This window comes from Emydura macquarii, unplaced genomic scaffold, assembly GCF_026122565.2.
Source record: "Emydura macquarii macquarii isolate MOO-44397 ecotype Brisbane River unplaced genomic scaffold, CSIRO-AGI_Emac_v2 contig_1230, whole genome shotgun sequence".
Taxonomy (NCBI): Eukaryota; Metazoa; Chordata; order Testudines; family Chelidae; genus Emydura; species Emydura macquarii.
This window is the reverse complement of record NW_027131367.1, coordinates 10,383,910-10,395,955: the sequence shown is the minus strand read 5'-3', so window position 1 is coordinate 10,395,955 and position 12,046 is coordinate 10,383,910. Positions and strand designations below refer to the sequence as shown.

The 12,046-nt window shown below is 39.5% G+C and overlaps 1 long non-coding RNA gene across 5 annotated transcripts in view; it reads left to right on the top strand.

Annotated features, from left to right (window-relative positions):
* The window catches only part of LOC137152863 (uncharacterized), a 70,617-nt gene that overhangs the window by 45,250 nt on the left and 13,321 nt on the right, over positions 1 to 12,046 (top strand). The window contains exon 1 of one of the 5 annotated variants that reach the window (XR_010919632.1): positions 9,160 to 9,399. The exons of 2 other annotated variants lie outside the window; for them this stretch is intronic. This is a non-coding gene — a long non-coding RNA (uncharacterized lncRNA). Of the gene's footprint in view, positions 1 to 9,159; positions 9,400 to 11,816; positions 12,001 to 12,046 lie in introns of those variants that run through there. 2 more of the 5 variants (XR_010919631.1, XR_010919636.1) reach the window with 2 other exon arrangements.

Here is a 12,046-nt window from a genome sequence, read left to right as displayed (position 1 = left end):
TTTATTTACCCTGCTTAGAACTCATGTAAAACACAGGTATTGGGTTCTTTTGAATATTATAGCTGGTTGAAGTATTTCTGTATTTTGATATTTTTAAATGAAAACATAATTAAATTGTGATGGGAAATATGGGGTTGGAGTGGTGGGGAAATCTTGACAAAACATTTCGATCTTTTCAATTAGTTCTATTGGATGCAATAGATTCAACACAAGGCTCTAATTTCCCCCTTTCACGCTCCATGTGGATATACGAGGGCCAAAATGTAATAGAACCACTGTGATTTTGCTGAATTTAGAGATGGGAGGGCAGGCCATACTAGGGGAATCCACATTCCCCACAAGCTACGAAATGGGGCTCTGTGGCAAATCTTCATTCTAGAGGCAGTGCAGCCCCAGGAGAAGGGAAGGGTGGAAACACAACCAGTGATTTCACTATTATGTAGATTCACTGTCCAAAATTCATGGTGTAGGGAGAAAACAAAGATCTATAGGAATATCTGGCATTCTGCAGCCTGTAAGGGAGATTTCCATTTTTCCTGTTCCTCCAAAGGGACTTCCCTATACAGGGCCAATTTATTTGGATTTGTTTGTGGGGCCATGATGTGGTCCTTAACATGTATTTTCTTTTCCAGTATTAACAGGCCACTAAAGTACCACTGAGGTGATTCAGCATTGAAAGTGATGGTATATATACAAATAACCGAAAGCTTAGCGCACAGGGGGAGAGAAAATTGGCTTACGCAAATCATGAGCAGTCAGCTAGCTAGGACTCTCAGAAAGTAAATTTGTTCTTCTATAGCTGTAGAAATTGGTGGTGGTGGGGAACATTTTAAATCCAGTTTTCTCTTTTTATATGCACCTTGCACTCAGGTAAAGGGTAGTGCTAATTTCACATCTAGCTGAGGAGTGCCTGAAAGAAGACAAAATAATAAATAGTTAAAGTTATTGTGGCATTTTTATAAATATTTTATGGTGACTATACAATGCTTGCAGCAATGTGGAAACACATGAATCATTTTATTTCCAGTTGTAAACTGGTTTGGTTCTGTGGATTCGCCATTTGGTCAAGTGGATTCTCTGACATTCTGCAGAGCTGTGTCAGATTACCCCAAACTATATCTTGTTGGAGAACATTTTTGCCTTTTCTGGAATTATTAGATCTTTAAAGTAACAGTTTGTGGGATTGTCACAGGGTAACTGGCCCTCTAAGGAAAATGAGTTCAGATCAACTTGTGACACCTCCCCAGGTGGAGAAAATGTCACATGACAGGCAGTTCCTGTGGCTAAATCAGGCCTTTGTGGGGGCAGATGAGAGCAGCGTGTAGCAAGTCAAAGGGAAACTCCATGTAGAAAGTGCTGGAAGTTGCTGTTCAGCAGAGAGTGGGGAGAGACTCCAAGGGAGCCCAGGAGGGGCTGAGGAGAGAATACGTAGCCTCAGGAAGGAGGGGCTGTGCCCGGCTTGAGACTGGGGTGAAGACTTTTTGTGTGTTCGCTTTGGGCTTAGGATAGCATGGAAGAGGTTGACTTTTTCTTTCATGATTTAGCTGGAGGGCCAAGTCACGGCTGCAACCAAACCCAACTGGAAGGTTGGGAGAGCCAACCTGAGGGAGGAGAAACTGAGGCAGTGACTACCCCAAAGTCAGACCCGGTACATGGTGCTGTGACAGGGATGTTCTAAACCCCCTTGTGTTTACAGCTGATATTGGTTTGCTCACAGATGGTGCACAAATACATTGAGTTAAACTGGAGGAAGTTAACTACGCAAGTCATCAAGTAGAGACTAAGGGCAAAATTCTGGGTAATCCTTCATGGATTCAGGGAACCTCTTTCTCTCTCTCTCTTCCGCCCTTATGCACTTTGTCAGGAAGCTAGTGTGCCAAGAAATGTGGAAGGTGGGGGTAGTATGGTGCACCCAGTTCTGTTCCATGACCCCAAGGGTGTATGATATATTTAGTACCGGGGAATGATCAGGTTCTAGCCTTCTCGCATAGAAGGTAAGTATGGTCCCACGGTTAATGTGCTAATCTGGGACTCAGGAGGCCTGCATTCAATTCCCTGCTCTGCCACAGACTTCTTGTGTGAGCTTGGGCAAGTCATTTCATCCCTCTGTGCTTCAGTTCTCCCTGTAATATAGGAATAATAGCCCTTTCCTACTTATGAGGATAAATACACTAAGCATTGTGAGACAGAATGGGTACATCTACACTGCAATCAGAGGTATGACTGCAGCATGCCTAGACTTACCCAAACTCACTTTGATCTAGATAGCTCGGAAACCAATAGCAGTGAAGCTGCAACAGGACAGGTGATAGCACAAATGACCCACTTGAGTACATTCTCAGAGTCCTGGGTGGGCTTATGCAGTAGCTAGGCTAAGGGTCTTGCGGTTAAGAAGGAAAGTGGCAGTCAGGAGATTAGGTTATACTCCTGGCCCTGTTACGCATTTCCTGAGTGATGTTGGTTGTGGTTAAGAAGTCACCCTTGCTGACAGTCCCCCCTGAGTTATTTCCTGTTTTCAGAACAGGGAGAAGCTGTGTGTGGTCTCTGAAATTCCATTGTATGGTAATGTGAGCTGGGTGACTTTTTTTTTTGGACAAAACTTTTTTTTGGGGGGCAAAAATGCAGTTTTGGAAACACAAAAATGTTTGGTATGTTAATAAAATTCTATAAAAATGGAAATGTTTTGACATTTTTAAAATGAAATATTTAGAGTTGTTAGTTTGATGTGATTTGGGTTCCAGGGAGGATGGAGCTAGGCTGTTCTCAGTGGTGGAAGATAACAGAACAAGGAAGAATGGTCTCAAGTTGCAGTGGGGGAAGTCTAGGTTAGATATTAGGAAAAGCTTTTTCACTAGGAGGATGGTGAAGCACTGGAATGGGTTACTTAGGGAGGTGGTGGAATCTCGATCCTTAGAGGTTTTTAAGGTCTGGCTTGACAAAGCCCTGGCTGGGACGATTTAGTTGGGGTTGGTCCTGCTTTGAGCAGGGGGTTGGACTAGAAAACCTCCTGATGTCCCTTCCACCCCCAATAGTCTATGATTCTGTTTTGAAGTTTTCTTCACTTTTATTAAAGAGCATTCAGAAATGGTTAAAATTGTGACCCAAATGTATGTGTGTTTAAAATTTTCAGTTCACAGAAAATATTAAACAAATCATTTTTCCTTGACCTTAAATGATTGGGTGTGGTACGGGGTTGCCAGTGAACTGATAAATCCATTATTCATCCAACTCTAGTAGGAACTGGGCAAATGCTGACCACTGGGCTATCTGAACCTCCATTTTCTTAGTAGAATAATTCTTAGCTCCTAGGGGTTTTATGAGACTGAAACCCACTAATGCTTGTCCAACTGCTTACAGATCCCGGGATGGAAAGTGTTACAGAACTATAAAGAATCAAGGGGAATAGAGGGCCCTTGATTAGGGGATATGGAAAATGAATTTATTGTACCTACATTAACTTTCCATAAAACAGAGTAAAATCAAAGCAAGGTATTTTTAGAAAACTATTGTTAGCTGCTGTTTTCAGCAATCACATATTTTCAAATTTCATGTTGTGACATCCCCTATCTGGGTATGGCAATTGCATGAATTAAGTTAAGTGCTGTTGTTCAGCTTGATTATGAGGAAACTGAAATAAACCCCCCACGGGTATTATCTGTCACATTGCTAAATGCAGGATCAATCTGAAGCACTTCTAGAGCCTATAAAAACCTCATGTACCATGCTATGGGCCTGTTTCTGAGAAGTGCTGAACATTGGCTATTCACAGTAACTTCAATGGGAGCTGAGGGAGCTCAGCACCTCACAGGGCCAGGCTGTATAGTTAAAATGTGTGTCACAATGGATGCATTGATATTGTATTGGAGAATGTACCAATATAGGACTTAATCTTGCTCCAAAATCAGGGTCCAAATTCCCTTTTTCTTTAATGGGTGTAGAATTAGCCCACAATGATACAGTATAGCTGTGATAAGCACCTCTAGTAGCAATCTCCTCAGGTGAAATTTCCATCATAAAACCTAAAACTCTGCAATACTTGCCTGGTTTCAGTTTTTGTTGCAAACTTGAAACTCTGATCCAGTTAACCAAGATTCTTCAGGATTATCTGGGACAAGTCTTGAGCAAATCTTGTTAGCACTCTAAGCACCAAGGTCTAAGTATAGATGCTTACCACTTTCGCAGTCATAGGGTCCTTCGAGTTAGGAGCATGGCAAGGGAGGAAGGATAGTCCAGTGGGTAGGGTACTAGCCTTGACGCAGTTTCAATTTTTGTATGCTTTGACAAGTTTGGCTGATAAAGGTTGATGTAATATATCTAGACTTCTGTAAGGCATTTTACTTAGTACTGCAAAACACTTGATTCAGAAAATAAGATGATCCAAAATCAAGGTGACACACATTAAATGGATGAAAAACTGACTGGCTGACAGGTCCCAAAATGTCATTTTAAACAGGGAATCATCATTGATTGGTGTGTTTCTAGTGGGGTCGCAAAGGAATCTGTTCTTGGCCCTACCCTATTTAACATTGTTATCTATGACTGGAAAGAAATTATAAAATCATCACTGATGAAGTTTGTGGATGATTCAGAGGTGAGGGGAGTGGTAAATGAAGAGGAGAGGTTGCTGATACAGAACAATCTTGATCACATGGAAAGCTGGATGGAAGCAAACAAAATGTGTTTTAATACTGCCAAATATAAGGTCAGACATCTGGGAACAAATAATGTAGGCTGTACATACAGGATGGGTGACTGTCACCTGGGAAGCAATGACTCTGAAAAGGATTTAGGGAATAATCACTTGAACATAAGCTGCCAGTGCAATTCTTTGACCAAGAGGAATAATGTGATCCTTGGATATATAAACACAGGAATCTTGAGTGACGAGGTTATGTTGCAGTAGTGGCAAATATAGACATAGGCTACTGGAATAGTGTGTTCAGTTCTGGTGTGCACAGTTCAAAAAGGAATATTGATACATTGGAGAGGGTTCAGAGAAGATCCATGAAAATGATTAAGGGATTTTTTTTTTACCTGCTCTTGTATTTAGATCTTAATAATTATTTAGGACTTGCTTGTGTGTTTGCAATCTAGCCACTAGAAAGGGGTATAAAGGCACGGCTCTGTCTGTGAAGCAGCTCCAGAGGAACACTGTAACTCAACAAGTCATAATCACTCCACACACCTCATCTCTACTGCTCTGGAGAAGGAGTAAACTGCAACAGGCCTGTTGCAGGGTATGCTTCCTAATGTGCCAGTGTAAGCATACCATTGAGAATATTGGGGATGGAGAAGTGGGGCAAAGTCAAGGCTCCAGTATCTAGCTGAGGTACTTACATGGCCCGCATTACCATAATACACAAACACCTCACAGTCTTTAATCTATTTATCCTCACAGTACCTCTCAGGGAGGGAAGGGCTGTTATCCCCATTTTACCACTGGAGATAAAATATATAGAGCGACTAGTGACTTTCACAAGGTCACGCAGGCAGTCTATGACAGAGTCAGGACTTGAACCTCTGTCTTCTAGGCTACCACCCAAACAACTGGACCATCCTTTCTCTCCTCATCACCCTCCACCCCTGCCTGTCCATTCTCATCTAACTATGGAAGTGAGAGCTGTAGTGGCTATGTGGTGCCAGCTGTCGCTCACCTGCAGGGAACAGCGTATGGTCGGCTGGCACAAGGGAGTAAAGGGACATCTGGTGCCTCTTTATTCTATTGGTTTGCATGCAGGATAGACACCAGTCTAACCCTCAGTCCTTCAGTCTCTGGCTGTCAGCAGAGAATCTACGTAGCGGCAGGTATTTAGATGGTTTTGTGATTTGGAGTCCTTTTTGCTAGGAGTTGTAGTATGACTACTACATCTCTCCTATTGTGCTAAATAGCACCCTGATGGTAATGATTTTTTCCTGACTGATGTGGAATAGTTTCAAAATAATTTAATTTATCATAACAAGCATTTGACGCACCTCTCCCACTGTTGCATATATTGGGGGTTTATGCATATTCACTTATTCTAAGGAATAACCCAAGAATTTGTTTTGGCTATGTTCACATACCTTTTGTGTCCTTTGTCAAATAATTGAGGGATTGACTCTCAAGAATCATGACAGAAAGCAACTTCTAAATTGTATGCACACATAGTTGAAGAAACACATTTCATATTCACATGCACAAATGTTCATGGTGGTAGTTCTGACATGTTCAGCCAATCAGGGAGCAGAAACAAAGCCAAGTGACTGAATCAGAAGAAAGCAACTGAGTTTGAACTTTGCATATTGCTTGTTTGGAGAAAACTCTGATAAATTCAGAGGGTTTTGTTTGTTTGTTTTGTTTTTTAAGTCAACAAATTCCAACAACAAATCTGAGGATCTGCTAACAGATTTTCCTCCCCAGAGATATCCTGTAACCAGAAAGGGAGGTAAAACCTTTCAGATCTACTATGAATTAACCACTCTGTTCTGTACAATGGTACGTAAAATGTTATATCAAAGTAAAGAATTGGATTTTCAAATTAATCTAAGGATTTAGGTATACCCTTCCCTTAGGCTTCTTTTGAAAATCTCACCAAAGTTTACTATTTGCCCAAATTTTCAGCATTGACCAGTGATTCTGCATTCTCAAGTTGTCATGTTAAATGGGTCCACTTTTCAGAAGCTGCTGAGAACCTGCCCTCTGAAAATCAGGCCCCTTTAATTGATTCAAATTGGGCACCCAAATCACTTCAAAGTCACTTAAAAAAATTAAACTATTTTCTTGGATAGGTTGAAAGCATTTTTATAAATTTGTTATTTTCAGCTTATTTGGAAACACTTTCACAAAAAATTATAGTGTCATTATTAGATTAAATGAAAGCTAAGCCACACATCACAGCCATTAGCTAGCTATAAAGGCATAACAAAAGGTAAAATAAAATACACTGTATATAATGCACAGTATGGTTTCAATCATGGACATTTTACCTTATGAAAGAAAAGGCCTTGGTATGATGAAGAAAGTAATGGGATGCATTACACATTTTTAAACTCTATTCTGTGCCTTGGTAGTTCAAGGCAAACTAATGGAAATATTAAAAAAAAAGAGATGATAAAACTATTGAGCCCAAGATGATGTGGTTGCATAATAATAGCTTAAAATGTGGTCAGGCTTTATTTTCCATCCACAGGAGTAGGTAACCAAGACGATATTTTGCTATGCAAAAGGATTTGTTTATTTAAAAAAAAAAAAAAAAAAAAGTCAGAATGGGGAGCGCATTAAGATCTTTCCTCAAGTATGAAGGATTCAAGACAAGTGATAGGCAAACTTTATGTGATTAATATTCTTCCTTATGGGCTGTTGCACAAATCCTATGACCAAAAAATGGCAGTACATTTTACACACCATTATACAGTAGCATAAGAACAGAAAATATTCTTTTTAATAAACATATTTACTTATTTGTTTACATTTTGTATTGTTTTTATGTACTACTGTGGGTCAGAAAATTTCACCATGTTCCCTTATAGCTATATAGATGCTGTAGGTTAAATTCTACAAATGACATATGCCCAAACCCTTGATGTAAAGTATATGCAGCTTATAGAGATAATGACACAGTAGACAACAAAAAAAATCTTCTAGAGTAGAACTATGTTTATCGGGCAGTCACATGATCAATGCATTTTCACTCTACCAGTTCTCCATATTTTTAGGCACCTTTTTAAAATATTGAGATTTTTTTGTCAACTTTTTTATGTTAAACAATTAAAATTGATTTATTATTAATTATGTGTTCTAGCAGTGTCTATATGCTCTAACCATGGTTGGGTCCTCCTTTTGTTGTGTTCTGCAGGGGTCTGTGAAGACTTTCAGTGTTCCTCAGGGTGTGCAATCTAAATAGAGAAGACAGGCAAAGCGTGAGAAAAAGGAAGTACTGTTACTTACATTTTACGATGAAGAACTGCAGCACATGGACTAAGGACCAGATTTTCAAATGTATTTAGGTACCTAAAGATGCAGTTAGATGCCTAGTGAGATTTCCAAAAGTGCCTGAACAGGTTAGGTGCTTAATCCCCATTAACTTCAGTGGGGCAAAGATTTCTCCCCCATATGTTCTGTTTGCTGAACACAGTACAGTTGGCTGAGGGCCAGACTGTGTTGCCATTGACTAAGCATTAGTAATGATGATAACAATTCATTGCACTTACGTAGCATTGCTCATTGGGATCCCCAAGTGCTTTGCAAATATTTATTAGGTAAGCCTCAGACCAGGTGAATGAAACACATCAGTCCTTAAAATGCTACCTGTGGATGTAACAGCTGTGAAACAGCACATAGCAATGCAACAAACCACTTTATGGCAGGAAGTGAAGAAACCACATCTGACTGAAGAAGGTATATCTAGGCAGAATTTTAATTTCCTGAGCTGGAATTTGACCACATAACCCATTCTCTAATGAAAAGAGCAATGAGGTCTTTAATGACCCCAGTTCGTCAAGATCTCTGTTATATACTTCATTAAAAAGAAAGGCAGCACCTGCAGAAGCACTCTCTTTGCTAACAGGATTCCGGGGCATTGTTTCAGAACTGACTTAGATAAAAGAGTATTAACTACTGTCACCAGAAACAGTTGTGCACTTTTGCTCTTCTAGCCAGCCAACAGAACGATTCACTATGTAACTATTGACTGAGATGAGCTCTCAGCTGTTAAAGCAGAAGTAGGTGAAGTGGCCAACTTTTTTGGGAGGGAGGGGTGGCAAAAATACATATTCATGTTGACTGACACATTTTGCAATCTTATGTTGATTCTGGCTAAACAACAACAACAAAATTTTTGGAAATGTTGACATGGACTGTTTTAACATTAGCAAAACATTAATTTTTTTGAGTTAGAGTCACTTGCAAAAGACAGTGGATGAGGTGGTGATGGTGGCTATTTTAATCTGGGTGGTTAGGGCACTCACCTGGGAAGCAGGAGACCCAGATTAAAATCCCTGCATTGAAGTAGGTACTTTACCCCATGTCTTTTCCATCCTAGGGAAACAATCTAATCTCCTGGTTACTGGATATGCTAGGATAGGCTTCTTCATTCTCTCCTGAGAAAGCTGTTCTACTTTGTATAAAATACTTGAATAGTCATTGGGCCAGAGAGAGAAGGAGTGAAAGACTCTATAGGCCAGTGATTAGGGCCCCCACCTGGATGGGGGCAGGTTTGACAGCTGGGTAGCAATCCCTGCTGCAATGAATAGTTAAGTATTTATACAAAGTGGAACAGTTTCAACTGAAGTGACTGAGGGAACCTTCCCTTCACTCCTATAGCTTCTGGGAGTAGTGTACTTGATTAGGAAATGGGGAAACAGGTTCAAGTCCCTACTCTACAGCAGGGATTTGTGGAACATAGGTCTCCCATATTGCAGGTGAGTGCCTTAACCACTGTTCTAACAGTTATGGGGGGGAGGAGAGGAAGGAAAGGACTGCTCCACCTGTATTTTTTATTCTAGTCCTTTATTTCCTTTACTTTCTTTAAAATCCCCAAGATAAAATTTCTTGTTTGAGTCAACAAAATGTTTCATTCAACCTGGCCTGAATATTTTTTAAAAAAATTTCAGAGTGGCAGGTGAACCAAAAAAAAAAAAATCAGCTATTTGCCCCTCTCTAAGCAGAAAACACTTAACCCAGGGGAAAGCTGCAACAGATCAAGGACATTAAGACATTTTGAAGGAGTTTAACAAAATGCATAGGGCCTGGGCCTGCTCTCATTGAATTAAATGAGATTTGGATGTATAATCTGGAATCAGAACCTTCTGTTGGCAAAGACAACCACATTCACACTGGACCCATGTGTTTTCATTTGTTTCTAGCTGTGTTATATATGCAGTTTGCTGACAATTTATAAATGGCACTCAAAATTCCTCCCAAACTGAGACAAAATTTGTCGCCAATGTTGAGAAGAATGTGAAATCATAAAAAACCAAAATGCAATAGACTTTCATTTGGAAAATGAAAAACAAGTAGATTTGTCTAGTGTTGCCAGCTGGTAAATTCAGTATTTCTGTGAGATTCTGCAGGGAATAGGTGCAGAGTATTTTAACATTGATTTCCTTCTAGTAATTTCCCTACAGAACTTTACAACAGATTTAAATGCAAGTTTCTTTTCAGTACTAGTCTGTAGAGTCTTCCATTAGTTATCATATTTGCATATATTTTCATCGATAAGAGTCTGTATATAAATGCCTTTCCCCAAGTTCTCTTAGGACCTATAGTATAGTATTCTTTATTAATATAGAATGTATAGGTTCCTGCAACACTGCAATTTGTCCAGCTCACCTCTGTTTGAGTTGTTTTTTTTAAATTGCACATGTAAGCTCTGTAAGAATTAAACTACTTTCACTACAGTAGCACCGAAATTGACCATTTTAATTTATGACTCAGTGACACAGTTTCAATAGTGTTAGTAAATCATGAGTAAAACAAACTTATTTCAATTGTTTTATCTAAGTAGTTGGTATGCTTGCTTTAAATGGGCTATTTTTAGATAATACTAGTAAACAGTGACAGAGTGCAACTATGTAGTGAACTATTTTACAACATGCTTAATTAAACTTTTGTATGCAGCGCTGCTAAAGTTTGACTCTTAGCATATGAGCTGTTGTAATACCTAATACAGAAAAGGCAAACCATGAGCCCTCCACCTTTATAATAAGGGGGCATCTTAATTTGCAATTGATTTTCATCAGGTATGGGTCTTCAGGTCATTAATAATAAATGAAGCCTGTAAAAACATTCCTGAAGCCCATGCCTTTTAGCATAGCCTTCCATAGGAGGCAGTGTGTGTCTGTGCATTTCTCTCCCCTGGGAGCTCCTGGAGGAATTCTCTAGCTTTTCCATGTGGTTAAGTGTGTGGCTCAGAATGCTGCTGAATTTTATGGGTGTTCAAAATCTGGCTGCTGATCAGAATTTTGCAAATGGCCCCACCTTTATTAAACTGAAGCAGCCACCAACCTCCCACCTTAAAGTACAAAATGTGCACCCATACAGCTGTTAATGCAGGATCAGGCTTATGAAATAATATTTGTAAACCAGATTTGGATACCTGTAAAGTGAATAGCAACTGCCTCCATGAGTGGTCTCATTATCTTCAGCAAGACTACTTGTGGTGTAAGGTACTATTCAATGTAAGGATACCAGATTCAGCCTCTATGATCCAGGCAATTTATATGATCTGGTTAGATAATTTACACTGAGATTTTCAGAGGTACAGAGGAATTAAGCACCTAAGGATTTCAAAGCCTGTAGGATTTCAAATCTTGGTCATGAAAGAACCCCTTATGCTGCTTTTCAAGTCTCAGCCTAAATCTTTTACTATATGAACCCCAGTAATGCGATTGTTATAATATGATATTGCCAAAAGCAAACCCATGGATGCTTATCTTATTTTGAAGAGCCTGGTTATTTTCTAGTGATGGGGATAAATGGGAATTGTAAGGTAGTCCAGTGTCATAGGTGTTATTTCAGAGGATTTACCCTCTTTTCCTATGATTGCAACAATGTGACTCAGACAGATTATTCTGTTTTATGTGTGAGCTTAGCATGACACACATTCCCTCCCAAAAAACCCAACAACTCCCCACTGCAGCCATGATTGATTTAGCTGAGATCAAAGACATACAGCTGAAAAGAATCTAATTAAAATTTGATGATGCAGCAGGCAGGCTACATCTATTATTTAATTTTGAGGTTGTGATCTTATTCAAAATGAGTTTCCAGATTTCACTAACACTCTTGGACTCCTAACAGACTTGTATTCGATCATTCTGATAGGAAGCTGAGTTGCAAACATTTCACAACAGATCCTTTTCTTGAACATCTTTGGTGGACTTTGTTTGGGGGGAGGGAGGAGAATATTAAATTCTAGATTTGGACCAAGTGTAGCTCTGGTAAATTTTTGACCATACAGATATTTTGCAGAAGCGCATTTCAGTTTGGTGGTGGTGGTGTTATTGGAGAGCTAATGGCTGGTGAGTTCTGAGTTCAGTTAAGTAACTGTATGAACAAAGCCATGTT